General features: G+C 42.7%; 1 pseudogene; it reads right to left on the minus strand.

Moving 5' to 3' along the window:
* LOC131413367 (butyrophilin subfamily 2 member A2-like) overlaps positions 1–16,661 on the minus strand; it is a 34,164-nt pseudogene that overhangs the window by 4,292 nt on the left and 13,211 nt on the right.

Here is a 16,661-nt window from a genome sequence, read left to right on the forward strand (position 1 = left end):
GGGAGAAGTTCTGAAAGTTACAATTTACCCTTTGTAAGAGACATTTACATTTGTAAGGGAAATTTCCATCTGTAAAGATATGTCCCTCTCTGTACCAGGAAGAGGGGAATGACCTTATCTCTAGGAACTCATATCAATGCTGAAGGCAAGGACTTAAATCTGCTTAATGACATTATTCTTGTTTGCTGTGCTTTTCTGGTAATCTGCCACAACTGACTCCCCCTACCCCCAACATCCTCTTTCGTCTTTATCTGAAGATGCTATTTAAGATGAGAACCTCCACCATTTTGGCAAGTTGTTCAGTTTCTCCTGAGTTTCTCCCATGCATACATGTTATTAAACTTTGTTTTATTCTCTCCTGCTAACCTGCCTTTTTAATTATTTGACCAGCCACGAGAACATTAGGGGAAAGAGCAGGGGCAGATTCTCCCTCTTCCCCTGCACCAGCAGAGGGAAGGCACTTCATCTAGAGAGTTCCACCCCCCTCCTCCTCCTTTCCTTTCAAGTGCACCCTGGATGTTCCCTGGTGCCTTGCTGGGCTGAAGAGTCTGTGGGCCCCTCCTGGAGAGAGACTGAAGGCCCTTTACTCCATTAAAAAAAAACAACTCCCTATGCTTCCCCCCAATCAGTCACCCTTATTTCTTTCCCTCAATAAATGGATCCAGGATATTTCTCAGCCCTTGGTAGAGTTAGGAGTAAGGAAAGGGTCTGGGAAATATCAAAGCAGAGAGTCTTAGATGTGAATTCAGAGAACACGTCAGAGCCACTTATGACCCGTGTACTGGATCTTTCTCCACTCTGCAATGGAAGAAACATGAAGAATCATCAAGAAGCTTAAAGCTGCAGTACCCAGGGGTGCCTGGCTCCATGGGAGAATAGGAACTTACTGAGTTCATGCTGGAGCTCCTCTGGAAAATAAGCAGGAAGAAAAATTACTGATATTTAGATGGAACAGGGAGGATCCCTGGAAAATAAACCTTACAAATGACCAAGTGCAGGGGTGGGTTAACAGGGTGGGGAGAGGGTGAGGTCACTGGGCTCCATCCCTTGAGCTGGGGCCTTAGCATGATACCTTCTTGGCATGATACCTCTTGCCCTTGGTTGCAGATCCTTTTCTGCTTGCTCTCTTTCTTTCTCCTTCTGCTGTTGCCACAGGAAGTAACTCATCACTGCAAGAATCAATAGCAAGACAGGCAGGGTCCCCACGAAGGTTGAGATCCAGGACCTGGCCCTCTGAAAGGGGTCTGCAATGAAATGGAGGTTTAGTCTCTCATCCCCAGGGCGGGGATCGCAGAGTTGATCTCAGGACATTAAACGATCCTTCTTGTCCTAGTGACTCAGCGAATTTCTGGTGAGACGAGTATAAACTCGTACTATAACATAATACTATTACTTGTGTTGAACTGTCTGCTTCTCACATGAGAATATGAGTTACTTGACCAGCAGAATTATATGTCTTTTCCAATTTAATTTTTCAATAGGTTACATTTACATGGTTCAAATATCAAAAAAATATAAAAATTCATCCAAGTGTCCCATCCACACCCTCCTCCCTCCCGCCACTTATTAACCTCTCTTTAGCCAGATTAATATGGTGGTTAAGAATATGAACCTTGGAGGGCCGGCCCCGTGGCTTAGCAGTTAAGTGCGTGCCCTCCGCCACTGGCGGCCCGGGTTCGGATCCCGAGCACGCACCCTTACACCGCTCCTCTGGCCATGCTGAGGCCACATCCCACATACAGCAACTAGAAGGATGTGCAACTATGACATACAACTATCTACTGGGGCTTTGGGGAAAAAAAAGGAGGAGGATTGGCAATAGATGTTAGCTCAGAGCTGGTCTTCCTCAGCAAAAAGAGGAGGATTATCATGGATGTTAGCTCAGGGCTGATCTTCCTCACACACACACAAAAAAAGAATATGAACCTTGGTGCTGGAGGGTCTGTGTTCAAATTCTGGCTCCTCCACTTGACTGGCAGCGTCATCTTGAACTAATTCACTGCTCTGTTCCTTTTGTCCTAGTCTGTAACATGAAGTAATAATAGTATCTCACTCATAAGGTTAAAGGATTAAATTAATGCTTATAAAGTGCTTGACACATAGTGAGTGCTATGCAAGAGTGTATTAAATTTTAAAAATATAAATATATTCTTATTTCTTCTTATTTACACCAAAGATAGTATTCTATAGAAACTGCTCTGCGTGGGTTTTTCTGTTCATCTTGGAGATCTAGCCAGGTAAACACAAAAGGAATGTCTGTGTTTTCTTCTGCAGCTATGCAATATTCTGTTGCATAAAAGCCCCTCTTTGATGGACATTTGCATAGCTTCCAACTTTTTGCTATTACAATTAATGATACAAAAAATAACCTTTTATATGGGTCATTTTGTAAAAATGCAAGTATATTTGTCAGAGAAATTTCTAGAAGTGGAATTTTGGACCAATAAATAAGTAGTTTGGGGAAATACTGCTATATTGCTCCAATAGAAATTGTGCCAATTTACGCCAAAAACAGACCAAATTATACCAACAAATGTCTAACAGTGACTGTCTCCCCGCAATCCTGCCATCAGAATGTGTGATCTACCACCTCGGTTTTGTTTTGTTGCCGATCACACAAGTGGAATATGTTTTCATACACGTTCCTCTATTAAGTGAGATTGGAGGTCGTCTCATGTGTTATTCCCTTTTCTGTGAACTTTGCTCATTTCTTTACTGGGAATTTTATATCTTATATAAGTTTTATATCTTAAGGAGCTTAGCACATTCTCTATGATATGAATTGTACATATTTTTTCTCATTTTGTCATTTATCTTTGCTTAAGGGTCTGATCTTTACCATTTTCCCCCAATTCCCACGGCCAGTCACAGTTTCTGGCACACAAAATACTCAGTAATTATTTGTGAAACAAACAGCTTTATGGGGAAAAGAAAATCCCTGGAGTAGAAGGAGGCTCTGGATCCCTGCTCTGTGCCTTATATTCACTGCAGAGACCCGAGTCACCAACAGAGAATCACACATCCTCCTTCTTTCAACAGCCGCAGCTCAGCACAGTACACCTGAGGCTAAGCGGGGTCCTGACCTGCAGTGGAAATCATGGCGGTCTTTTTCTGGCTGAGGAGGAGATTTATGATGATACAGGATAGCTCTTCCCCAGAGCTGCCTTTCAGCATCACAGATGCTGTGACTGCATACAAACTGGCTCCATCAGCAACCAAAGTTGCATCCACAGCTGGCATGTCCTCTCCCTTGGGATCTCACCACTCTGTTTGGGGCTGGGGATACCAGCTGGTGGACATGCATTCCAGGTGGATCCCTCCATCCTCATAACACTTCATGTCAACCTGAAAATCAGAACCCAGTGCTATGGAAGGATAAATGAGCCTGAAACCTTGGAACCTCCTCTATCAGTAAGGGTCTCAACAGGAATTGAAGGACACACTCACATTAGATAATGCAAAGGTGGTTTCATTAAGGACATGTTACCAAAAGAGTGTTCATGATGAGGGGAAAATTACATGGGATAGAGCAATGCCTCAGGGCCAGGAACAGTGGACCTGTTACTACCCACCCCCAAACCCAAAAGAAGGCAGAGTGGAAATCATTTTGAATACCTAAAAGAAGAGATTCAGGTAGAGAGGCATTTCTTGAGAGGATCTGGGATCTTCAGGAGGGCAATACTGCCAGCAAGAGGTTGTCCTGCGGGGGGAAGCCCAGGGAATATGTACCTACATGTCTTTCTCCTCTCTCCCTCCTTCAACCTTCTGCTATGTCTCCCTATTGAACAAACCAGCCAGAACCCACAGGGCAAGAGTGTGCCCTGAGAAAGAGAAATGCAACCCTTGATATCTGGACATCAGCGTGGTCTCGGCATTCTCCTGTTGAACATAAGCAATTTCATGGAACATCAGCATCAGACAAAGACACTTTGTCACTATGATGGGTCAAGACAAAAACAAGACCACTGAACAATCGTATTTGAACATAGAGAAAAACATGAACACTGTCCAAACTACAATCATGACCAAATATTTCCCTATCCTGTTTATGAGTGACGGCTGCTCCCTGACCAATTATAGCTTTAGCCTCACTCTAGTCTTCCTCCTAGATAAGACTTACTAAGACACTCAGCCACAGAATCACACCCCCCACCTTCCTGACAGCATCCAATCCAGAGCAAAGCCCCACTTCCATAAGTATCCCTACACTCTCCTAACACAAGCCCAAATTCTATACCAAGTCTTCTCTAACACCCTCTTACTGAGACACCCTAGGATTCCCACATAGCGTGCATTTTCCCTCCCTGCAACATGTAATAACACAACTTGGTCAACTCCAGGTGTGTTCCCGGGGGCTTTTAGCTGGAGAAAATTGGAAGCACAGATGCTGTCCCACAGTTCAGCCTCCCAGGGCCCACAGCTTCGTTCACCTGGTGGGGCCACAGGAGCGATCCAGAACACAACTGAACCCAAACAATGCGTGTGCCGTCACTGAGAAGATATTTTCTCATCCTTCCTATCCACAGTCTTCCACTTCCCTGCTTAGATGCTGGTGGCCAGCATGAGGGAGTTCTTTACGTTATAGGTACAGGAGAGATTCTTCCTGGAGGAAAACTTGTGTCTTTCCTAAGACCCTCAAAGAAACAAAGTTGGAAGGCAATGGAGGAAGGTTCTACTGACCAGCCAGGAGTGCTCTGAGGTGGATTTGGGGCATGAACTCTGACTCTGCCCCCAGGTTCCATGGAGGAACCAGCTGAGAACAAAACCTGGAGGCTCATCTGCAACCTTCAGCTCCACCATGGTTTTTTCAGAGAAGCTGTCATCTTGGAAATAACACAGGTATTTTCCACTGTCAGAGGTTCTGATGTCGTAAATTCAGAGAATGGCCCTTCCTTCAGTGATGCCATCTCCCAAAATCAAAGTTCTTACTTGATCCTCTGCCAACTGTTGGCCTTCTACTTCTTTCCCATTTGCGTACTTGTATACCACCTCCCTAAGGCAGGATCTCATCCGCATCAGCTCCATGGCCTTGGCGCTCATCACTGGGGATGGATGGCAAGGCAAATCAGCGTCTTCACCCACCATGACCAGGATGGGTTCAGGGGGTCCAATCACAGAAAACTGAGCTGGTTAGTAAAAGGAGAGTCTCCATCAGAGGGAGTTGGGGCCGTGAGGGTAAGGGGTAAGATCGCAGGCAGGGAGGATGAAGTACAAAAACCCTAAAGAGGAATATGATCCCAGCAGAAGAACAATTTGTCTTAATGGCATGTGCACTTTCAGTTTGGGATGAGACTTCCAGGCCTGAGAAGTTGCCAGAGGTTCTGACTGGGAACTAATAGGTAATCGTCTGCTTCAGAAACACAAAAGCAGAATGTTTCCTACCTGAGCAAGGGGTAAGCAGCTGGACCAAGACGAGAGAGACAAGGAGGTCGAGCAAAGGGAAGTCTAGGGAACTTGCCATTTTCCTCTCTGCTGCAGAGAGACGCCAAAAAGAGTCAGGCAGAAACTATGACCTGGAAGAAGATGGCGAATTCCACATCAAACCTCCACCTCCCTAGGGTCATCTCAGTGTAAAACACACAGTCACTAATGTGGTGACTCAAGATTCTCCTCTGCAAAAATATGTGCTTGGGAGTCTCTTAACTTTGTATTCTAACATGGAAAATCACCAGAAAAATATATAATGTTAAATGTAGATACATTTAACATATAAATGGTATGTATGCAGTGTTAAATGTACATACTTTAACCCTAATCCATCAGGAAATCCTCGGCTCTACTGTCCAAATATGTTCAGAATCTTTCCACTTTCCCTCACTTTCTCTGCTACAGCCTGGCCAAGCCTCCACCATCACACTCTGGTTAACACAGGAGCCCCCTCTCTGGGTCCCCTGATTCCACCTATATCATCTACAGTCTATGCTCAACATAATAGCCAGATTGTTCCTTGAGTCACATCATGTCACTCCTCTGTTCAGCATCTTCCAATGGCTCCCATTTCACTCAGAGTAGATGTTGAAGTCTTCACAAGGGTCAATATGACCCTCCAGGACCTGGACTTCTCATTTCATCTCCCCCGCTCTCCTCGTCTGCTCCAGCCACACTGCCCTTCTTGCTGGTCCTTGTACAGACTAAGATAGAGGATCTTGGCCCTGACTTTTCACTCTACCTGGAAATTTCTTCCCCTGAATATCAACAACGCTCACTCCCTCACCCCTTTCAAGTCTCTCCTCTAAAGTCAGTTCCTTCATGGAGTAGAGGTGGAGAGTTGTGAAGACAAGCATCTGCCTCCATGTGACATGCTCTTTTTGTCTGGCTTAGAGAACAGACCCTGTCCTCTTGTGCTCCCACTGGGACTTGCCTATATTAATGTATTTATTCCTATTTTTTAATCAAGTGGTTTCAAGAAGCAACCATTTCCTGGATATTCATGTAAGAGTGTTACTACTAGGTGTGCCTCAGTGCGCTCTTTTCACAATTGTTTTTTGGGGGAGAAACATCCCTGGGAAGGAAATTATTCATTTCCTGTCTTCCCTTTTCCCAGGTGTTCATCCTTGGCAGATGGCCTCTGGGCTCACCAGGAATGGATAAGTTACCTGATCTTAGTCTTTCCACTACTAGAGAAGTGCCTTTTCAAGGTAGAGACGTAAGAGCTGGCACTTGCAAAGAAGGAGTAAATCTATCAAGCTAGAAACACATAACAAAGCTCATGCCTCTAGGAAGTACTGAGGTTCTCCTAGCTCAGAGGCAGGGACCCTGCAACTCCTCACTCCCTGCCCAGTGCTCCCAACTGTATCTTGGCTCAGAAAAGCACCTCCACCATCTTTTAGGCATGGTTTGTGGATCAATGTGAATCTTTATGATAAGTGAAGTGCAGGGACTAGGCCACCTGGCAAGGCTTGATTCTAGCTGGAGTTTTAACTTGACTTACATCCTAACCACCCGAGTTGACTGCATCTCTAGATAGTGGAGAGCATGAGAGCAGGCCTAGGTGGATTACTAAGAGGCATAACCGACATCTCTGGACCTAGCTGCCTCCCTTCTCCCTTGGTCCTCTCCCATCATATATCCTCTCCTTCCCTGAAGATGTCAGGTGGAATGGGGTGCTGACAAATGCCTTGAGGGTGTGCCCATGTGGGGAGCAACACTGCGGACTGTTCTAAGCCCCAAACGTGGCCATCACCAAGTTCAAATCACGCTCCCATCAGACTCTGGTTAAGATCTAGGCAGACTCCCTGGTGGAGGCTCTGGAGTCAGTCAGAGGCTGAACCCACCACTTCTCAATTACAAGGCTAGTGAATGCGAGCGTTAGGAATAAGACCAGGTCTCATTTATCTTTTCATTCATTCTTCAACAAATATTCACCTAGTACACACTATGTGCCGGGCCCACTATGTGTTAGGTGTAGGAGCAAAAAGGGAAACTAGGTAGTGGCTCTATGATTTACAGGCTGTGTGATCTCAGTCATGTGACAAAGCCTATTTGAACTCTAGTCATTCATGAAACAATGTGAAATATAAACTTTAGAATGCGCAGAATTGACCCAGCAATTCTACTTCCAGATATGTAGTCAAGCAAAGCACCTGCATGGGTCCAGAGAGAAGCATGTGTGAGGATGACACTGCAACATTGTTCATAAAAGTAAAAAAGGGATCAACCATGTAACTGGCCACCCACAGGAGATTGGTTAGTTGAATCATTGCTTATCCCTCTGAAGGAATTTAAAGGGGCAGTTACCACTAATATATAGTCACTAACCCAGATAGTCAATACATATTAAGAGAACAAAAAGCGAATTGTAGGAAAATACTAATGATTCCATTAAAACACAAAAGCAAAGCTGTAAATTTGTATATACACATTTGTGTAATTGCCTTAAAAAAGGTCTAAAAGGACATATGCCACACTGAGAATTGGGGATTGAGTGAAAGATACTTTTGTCCTTCGTGCCCTATCCTTTGAAAATTATTTGAATGTTTTAAATTTTAAAAATTTGCATATATAACTTAACAGTTACAAATTGTCACAAGTAATTATGGTGACTGCAACATATTAGTTGTTCAGAAAATACCACCTCCTCCAAAACACACCAGCATGAGGCCCCAGTCACAGTATCTGCCGGTCCGGGAACTGCTGGGGGACAAGGGAGCAGAAGTCTGTGCAGCTGGCTCTCCTTCAGACCCGTGTCTGAAACCTGGACACAACCTCGGACAGAATACTGCCTTTTAGAAGATCTCCTCTTCAAAGTGTTCTCTATGATGTTAGAGAGAGAACAGTAATAATAATATTATAATAGGTAACAATCTCTCGGCTGTCCTCTGAGTGGGAATATGTTTTCATGTATTTGTTGGATATTTACTGTTGTTTGGTCCTGATTACAGCCAATTTTAAAATGGAGAAAAGTATAAAAGAATCAAATTTAAATAATCTGTAACGGTAATCATATACCTTCCTTCACCGGAATGTAAATATCTCTGAAAGTATTTTGGCCATATATATATATATATACACCAAATGCCTTAAAAACATTTCATCCTTTGACCCAGAAATTCCACTTGTAGGAATTACTCTTAAAGACAAAAAATCAGATATTAACACAAAGATATATGCTTAAGGCTGTTCATCATAGTAAAATCTATAATAGCAAAAAGGTAATTACAGTTTAAATATTCAAATTGGATCCAGTTTTGTTACAATGATAAAGAAAAAGCCTCTACTAAAAACAAAATTCCTAATGACTGTGTGGAAATCCCTTTATGATTGAACAATATGTTATTTATCCAACCTCCAACTGTTGTATTTGTATGTGTATGTTGTATGTGGAGGTTGGTTCATATTATTCTGTATTACAAATATTTCTGTAATGATCATCTTTACATGTAAATCTTTAAGACACATCTCTTTTTAGAATCTCTTAGAATACATTCCCAGAGATGACCAGGAGAGATTATAAGAGTCAAGAGTCCTTTGCTCCTTTCTGACCGTAGTAAGTTCCTAAGAAGATGCAGTTGGCAAGTTTCTTCATTCACGTTGTCTCCCTCTCACCAAATTTCTCAACGCAGGTCCTTACGTTGTGCACTGCCTCCTACCCCCACCTCTCATCCCCTCACGACACACACAAGCACCAAACCCCTTTCTCTGGGTGAGGACTTCCCTCTACTCACTCTCAGGTTTTTAGCCTCTCTCCTTCCGGGACCTGTGGCCCTGGCTTTTACCAATTTCCCCACTTACCCCTTGCCACTCCCATCTAAATATCACAGCCCACAGAACAAAGGTAATAAATAGTTCTCCAATATAGCTAACAGTCTGCACTGAAAGAAAGGGAAAAGAAAGAAAGGCTGCTCACTCTGGGAAACAGTAACAGAGTTCCTCTTTGGAAGAATTAGTTTTCCAATTGGCTCAGAGGGGTTTTCTTACCAGTTGTTGGACAGAAACCAGTGGAGAAGGTTAGAATGAAAACTGAAACTGTACTACATTGTACAAAATGAAGAAAAATTACAGCCTTAATTCCCACACTATTTGTGTCTCTTTCTTTACCTATTTGAGTCATTCACGTGTATGTTTGTGTATAATCAGTATTTCATTATATACACCTGTTTTTTGTCCTTTATATCATAATAGATTTATCAGCAGACTAAGCAGAAAAATTACTAGATTTTAATGTGGGAAGAGAGGAAGACATGCATCAACTGAAATGTTTCTGGGGCCATTTGCTGACATCCGTGTGAATGTAGGTGGGCACACAGAGGAGGACATCTTTTACAGCAGAGACAAATGGAAGTATGAACGGAAGGAAAACCAGATCCACTCCACCTTTTCAGCACCTCTGAAACTCAGGTCTCAGATCCATGACCAAATCATATAATTTTCAGATTTCCAGAGGCAGTGCTGCCAGTGACTGATGGACACGTCTTACATTTTCAGAACATTCTTATTTGGAGGGTTGCTGAGGAGCTTCCTGCACCCTCTGTGCCTTATTTGTGCTACATTTGTGTTTTCACTTGTATTTGTTTCTCCTCTGCCTGCAGGATTCTGTATTCTCTGAGGTTAGACTCTGGATAGGCTGTGAATGCTGTTTCTGTAAGATGTCTTTGTGACAAACTTGTCCTACCTGTGGCAAAGGGCCTCCCAAGACACTATTCTCATGTCTAGACAGTGATTAAAACTCCTAGGGCTGTGATGCGACTTTGGCTGATGGAATTTGATTAAATTCTGACTGTTCGAATTTAGGCTCTGTGGTAGATATGGTTGGTTGCTTGTGCAGTATCAATTCCCTGCTTCTTCTTAGCAATCAAATCCACTTTTGCGGGGGGGGCGGTTACTGCAATGTGCCCATCCTCTTTATAGGTCAGAGAGACCAAGGGACTAAGTTTGAGCCAATGATTTGTAGGTGGAAGTTGTTGGGTTGTGTTTATCAAGAGAGGTCCATACTCTTCCTACTTCTTCCTTCCTTTTGCCTAGAACATGGTCCTTGCAGTTGGAGTGCAGGGACCATCTGGTGACCATGAGACAACCTTGGAAATGGAAGCCACATGTTGAGATGGCACAGAATCAAAACAGAGGGAGGCTGGGGCATGGATGCATCTCTGAGCTGCCAGACCAGCTCTGGGCTGCTGCCCTCTGAATTCATTTTACATGAAAGGAAAACAAACTTTTGTTCTGTTGAAGCCAATGGTACTTCTGGTCTCTATTATCAGCAGCAAAATACAATCCTTCCCACCTGACCCTCTACTATCCACAGTCTATCATGAAACTTTTCAAAATAGAGCAAAGTTGAAAGAATTGTTCAATGAACACCAAATATACCTACTATCTAGATTCTAAGTGAACTCTTTACTATACTTGCTTTATTGTAATAGATCCTTCTGTTCATGCCCCTATCCATCCTTATTTATTTCAGCCCTTCCCTGTTTATTTATTTATTTGGTGCTTTTTAAAGTGAATTACAAACATCAGTGCACTTTCCCCTGGATACTTCAGCACACCTATTACGTAGAAGAACACAGTTCTGAAATGCTTGAGGCACCAACGCTGTGTTTGAAATATAAACATTGGAGTACCTTTCAGTTATATGCCCTAAAATGATCATTGGGGTATTTTTATCTGGGGATCTCTAGCTCTTAAATGCCTCACCATCCCCAAAGATACTGACAATCTGGCGCCAGGTATCTGGTCACTTCTAGTAAGAGTCAGTTACCTCTAGGAGGCTGTGTCAGCAGGAGGGCCAGGACTGCCTCTCAGGAACAGCTTGAGACAGGGACAAGCACTGCCTCAGGTCCCTTCTGTCCATTCCCTGGCGTCTGCTCAGAGAAGTGCTCTCTTCTCTGCTGATACCACAAGAAGGGAATCGATGTTTTGGAAGACCTGTAGGATGTAGGACCCCACAATTACCTGAAGAAGAGCAGGCATAAAATCACCTGTGAAGGAAGCTGAGGAGAGGCATGGGGTTGAGTTCAGAGACAAAATAAAACAGGGGAGTGGGCATTACATTACAGAGGGGAGAGAAAGTGAAATTTAGCTCAGAATGTAACAATCTGCCCTGCTGGTCATCATGCTGGAATAGGAGACATATTTGATAAAGCCAACTACACAGTTAACAGAAAGAATATTTCTCCCCAGGTCACGCTGCAGCTGCAAAGGGACAAAACAAACCTTCTCTCAGAGCTTTCTGCTTTCTTACTCACTGAGAAACTTCCTTTTAAAAATTTGCAGTCTGTCAAAGCTTTGCTGCTGGATATCATATCAATGAGAATGAACCATTCTGTTCTTGTCTGGAGGAGCCAAGTTACTTTGACACAGAAAAGCAGCCTTGATTTCCAAGCTAGTTGCTGCACTTCAGATAAGGGGCCTCTGGGCACAATATTTTGCAATCTTTTAACTTTATAGTTTCCAAGGAATTTGGGACCTAGGTCGACTTCTCATTCAGACTTTTACATGAATTCGTGGGAGACAAATGTATGTGAAATGAGGAAGGAAAAAAATCATTAATTCAACAATTTTTTATTGAGAACCTGCCATCTAGTCAGTATCAAGCACTGAAACTAAAATTGGGGAGGACATGTGCCATAATGGAGTAGTAAAACCATAGACTCTGAAGCCAGGTTGCCTAGGTGAGCTTTACTAGCTGTGTGACCTTTGCCCAGTTACTTAACCTCTCTGGGCCTTAGTTTTACTATCGGTAAAATAAGGATAATAATAACATCTGCCTTTTTGTGTTGCTGTTGAGAGGATGAAATGAGATAATTCAGGCAATTTTCTTACGACAGTGCTTCATACACAATAAGCCATGAAAATGTATGTTAAGTAAAAAGTAGAATTGGTCCCTCTTCTCAGGGTCAATAGGTTGGAGTTTTCCCTGGAGGAGAGTGAGATGCCTGGGATTGATGCTGAAGGAATACAAAACTGAAGGGTGGACTTCTATGGTTAACTTTAGGAAATGAGCCTGATAGATACCAAAATGTATGCAGAGACTTCTTTCCTGTAGGAAATAGATAGGTGTGTGCATATACTTAATAACAATTCAAGTCCCTTTTGTACAGCAATTGCACTTTCAAGAATTTATCCTAATGACAAATGCTATTTGGAAATTATTCTGTGGAAGTGACCAGGGCTATGCAAAATGATTTATATACAAAGATGTTTATAGTAGCCATATTTCTAACAGGAAATAAAGGAAAACTTCTTGATTAGGAATTATGTAAGGTTAGTGTTTAAGATTTAGTATTAAGTCAAAGAAGTATGTCATGAGACAATATATATATACAGCAAGATCCAGTTCATTAGAAAAATTCTGTATGTGTGCGTGTATTTGTGTAAGCATAGAAAAAAAAAAACTTAAAGAATATGCACTTAACTGTTGATGAAGCAAAATATTTTAAAGGTAGGAAGTTATTCAAGTTATGGAGCAGTAAACAAATTCACAAGCTAGAAAAGAAATCTTAAAAAATCTGGGGTGAAAAGTGTTACTGAAAGGGTCACTGAAATTGCTTGATAAGGAATGACTGGATTCTCAGAGGTGGAAGGATGCGGCGTTAATGTAAGAATGTTGAATGTAGCATCAAGTCCCAGACCAGCAGGCGACCTGGAGAAGCGACTTTTCTCTGTGCACTTTATTCAGTTCCTCCAAGTGTTGCACATGGGTGAAAATTCTTGTATGAAAAAACTGTGAAAACAGCAAAGCCCCTTCCAGATCCAGCTTCCTGCTGTGTTTCTGTTATGTAGGCATTCAAGACAACCACTGCTTGTGGGCATTAGCTTTTCTTTACTCTATGAGGATTAAGGAGATCAAGGTCAGAGATCACTTTCCAAGCCACTAGTATTTAGCCTTCCCTCAGTATTTCTTGTCTCTTGAGGTTCCTTATTCAGTTTCCAGCTGGGGTGGCAACACTAGACAGACTCTCTTAACAAGACTCTGTAGGCTTGCATCGTCCTTTCTGGCCTTCTGCACCACCCAGTCCTGGAGTATTATAAATTGTCCCCAGCCTTTGTCCAGTCCTGTGCAGGAATGGGAAAGAAATGGCTACAACTCTGAAAACAAATATCAAAGGGGCTCCACCTCCACCGCTGGCTCTGGTGAACCTCTGGGGTAGTTGTCCCTAGAAGTGGCTCCTCAACTCCACTGCCTGATTCTCCCTTGGAGGTTCAACTGAGAGAAAGTCTGGGGACTGACGGCCTCAGTGTCAGATGGTCCGAGGGGCTGGGTTAGAACCAAAGGCAGAAGAAAGGGTGGAGGGGCCCAGTGAAGGACGCTTGAGGGAAAGTGTAGATGTGGAACCATCAGCCACACTATAGAAGGAGACATGCTCAGCTTCATAATCCAAGAAGAGTTTCAGAAAGGTTAAGGAACCTGTCCCCATTTGTCCAAGTAAGTAGGATAAACAGGGGCCAACCAGGTGTGTTGAACGGGCAGAGGAAAAGGGCACAGAAGTGTGAAACCCAGTGACATATTTGGGTCACTGGAGGTGATGTGGTCAGGCCAGTGCAGGGCAGCACACGGCAGTGAGTGTCTGAAGATGGTACAGAAATAGGAGGACTGGACCGCTGAGTGCCTGCAATGCAAGGATAAGTCATTCAGGGATTCGATTTTATCCTTTAGGTTAGCATTTCTTCAATTGAGTTATGTAAAAACTTGTTTAGATGAAAACTAGTTTCTAAAATACATCTGAAAATATATCTTCAAATTCCTGAGGGAGCCAATTTGAAAATGAAACATTAAAAGTCAAAATCTGCCAGTAGGGAGTTCACTTGTCACTGATGCCATTATAAACATTGCAGTGAGCTTGGAAACTGGAACCACTCAGCAATAATTGATTACAAGGACATTAACCTGGTGATACTGAGTCTGCTTAGGTTGTGTTTGTTTAGGTGCAAATTGACACTAAGACAATTTTTTAACAAATTTGAAACTTCCTTTATAGTTAACACATCTCCATTGCATCCCCGCTCCAATAAGATTTCATAAGGTAGGTTAGGGGTGAGGAAAGGGGTTGGGAAATATCACCGCAGAGAGTCTCAGATGCGAATAGAGAGAAAGTGTCAGAGTCACTCAGGAGCCATGTACTTGGATCTTTCTTGACTGCAGTGGAAGAAATGTGAAGAGTCATTAAGAGGCTTAAAGCAGGAATACCTAGAGGTGTATGGGTCCCTAGGGAATCAGAACTTACGGAGTTCAAGCCAGACCCCGCCTGGAAAATAAGAAGGAAAAAAAATTACTGTTACTAGAATTGAGAAGGGAGTACCTCCAGAACATAAACCTTACAAATGACCCAGTGCAGGGGTGGGCACATGGGGTGGGATGGGGGTGAAGTCGTCAGGCTCCCTCCCGTAAGCCAGGACCTTAGGTTCACTCCCTGATGAGATACCTCTTGTGCTTTGTTCATACTTCTTTTTGCTTTCTCTCTTTCTCCTTCTAACATGGCCTGCATAAGCAGTAGCATACTAGTGAGAGAAGTGGCAGCAAGGCGCACATGGTCACTGCAAAGGCCACCCTCCAGGGCTGGGCACTGGAGAAGAAGGGGTCTGCAATGGAAGGGAACTTTAGCCCCCAGAAAGGGGATCACAGAGTTGATCTCATGATATTACACGATCCTTTTCCTTCTAAAGTCTCAGTCAACTTTGGGTAAGACTCCAGTAAACTCTTACTATAACATAATACTATTACTTGTCTTGAAATGTCTGTTTCTCACATCTGAATATGAGTTACTTGAGCATCAGAATCATGTTTTTCTAATTTATTCTTTTAGTAGGTTACATTTCCATGGTGCAAATATCAAAAAAATAGAAAAAGTCCTCTAAGTCTCCCATTCACTCTAACCTCCCTCCTCTCGATTTCTTAGACTCTCATTAGTCAGCTTAATATGGTGGTTAAGAATATAAACTTTAGGGGCTGGCTCAGTGGCGTAGTGGTTAAGTTCACCACTCGGCTTAGACTGCCCAGTGTTCGCAGATTCAAATCCCGAGCACAGACCAGTGCAGTGCTTGTCAAGCCATGCTGTGGCGGTGTCCCACATAGAAAAAATAGATGGAGATGGACACAGATGTTTTCTGAAGGCCAATCTTCTTCACCAAAATAAAAAAAAGAGAGTATGAACTTTAGAGCTGGAGGGGCTGCAATCAAATTCTGGCTCCTGCACTTGACTGGCAGTGTGATCTTGGACTAAGTACTTCTCCACTCTCTTCCTGGTGTCCTAATGTGTAACATGTATAACACATTACAGATGCTACAATATGTAACATCTAATAACAGTACCTCGTTCATAAGGTTAAAAGATTAAATTAATGCTTATAAAGTGCCTGACACATAGCGAGTGCTATGCAAGTGTGTATTAAATTTTGAAAATATAAATATATTCTTATATTTTTTTCTGTTTACATCCAAGATAGCATTCTATATAAACTGCTCTGCATCTGGCTTTTTCTCTTTATCTTGGAGATGCCGCATTAGGACAGAGACAATGTCTGTGTTTTCTTTTCCAGCTGTGCAATATTCCGTTGCATAAAAGTTCCCAATTGATAGACATTTGCATAGTGTCTAAGTTTTTGCTATATAATTAATTCTGTAAGAAATAATGTTTTACATAGGTCGTTTCAGACAAATGCAAGTATTTCTTTCAGATGAATTCCTAGAAGTGGAATTTTGGGTCAATAAATAAGTACTTTGGAGAAATACTACTATATTGCCTGCGATAGAAATTGGTTCAATTTATACCAAAAAAATACCAAACTATACCAACAAATGTCTAAGGTTTACTGACTCCTCACAATCCTGCCATCAAAATGTGTTATATATCACCTCAGTTTTGTTTTGTTGCCAATCTCAGAAGTGGAAAATGTTTTTTTTGTGTGAGGAAGAAAGATCAGCCCTTAACTAACATCTGCCAATTCTCCTCTTTTTTTGCTGAGGAAGACTTGCCCTGGGCTAACACCCATGCCCATCTTCCTCCACTTTATATGGGACACCGCCACAGCATGGCTTGCCAAGCAGTGCGTTAATGCGCACCTGGGATCCGAACCGGCGAAGCCCAGGCTGCCCCAGCGGAGCGCGCACTTAACCGCTCGCGCCATGGGGCCAGCCCCTGGAAAATGTTTTAATACACGTTTCTCTATTGAGTGAGACTGCACATCATCTTAAAGGTTTTTCTGTTTCTGTGAACTAATAATTC

Source organism: Diceros bicornis, chromosome 14 (assembly GCF_020826845.1).
Source record: "Diceros bicornis minor isolate mBicDic1 chromosome 14, mDicBic1.mat.cur, whole genome shotgun sequence".
Taxonomy (NCBI): domain Eukaryota; kingdom Metazoa; phylum Chordata; class Mammalia; order Perissodactyla; family Rhinocerotidae; genus Diceros; species Diceros bicornis.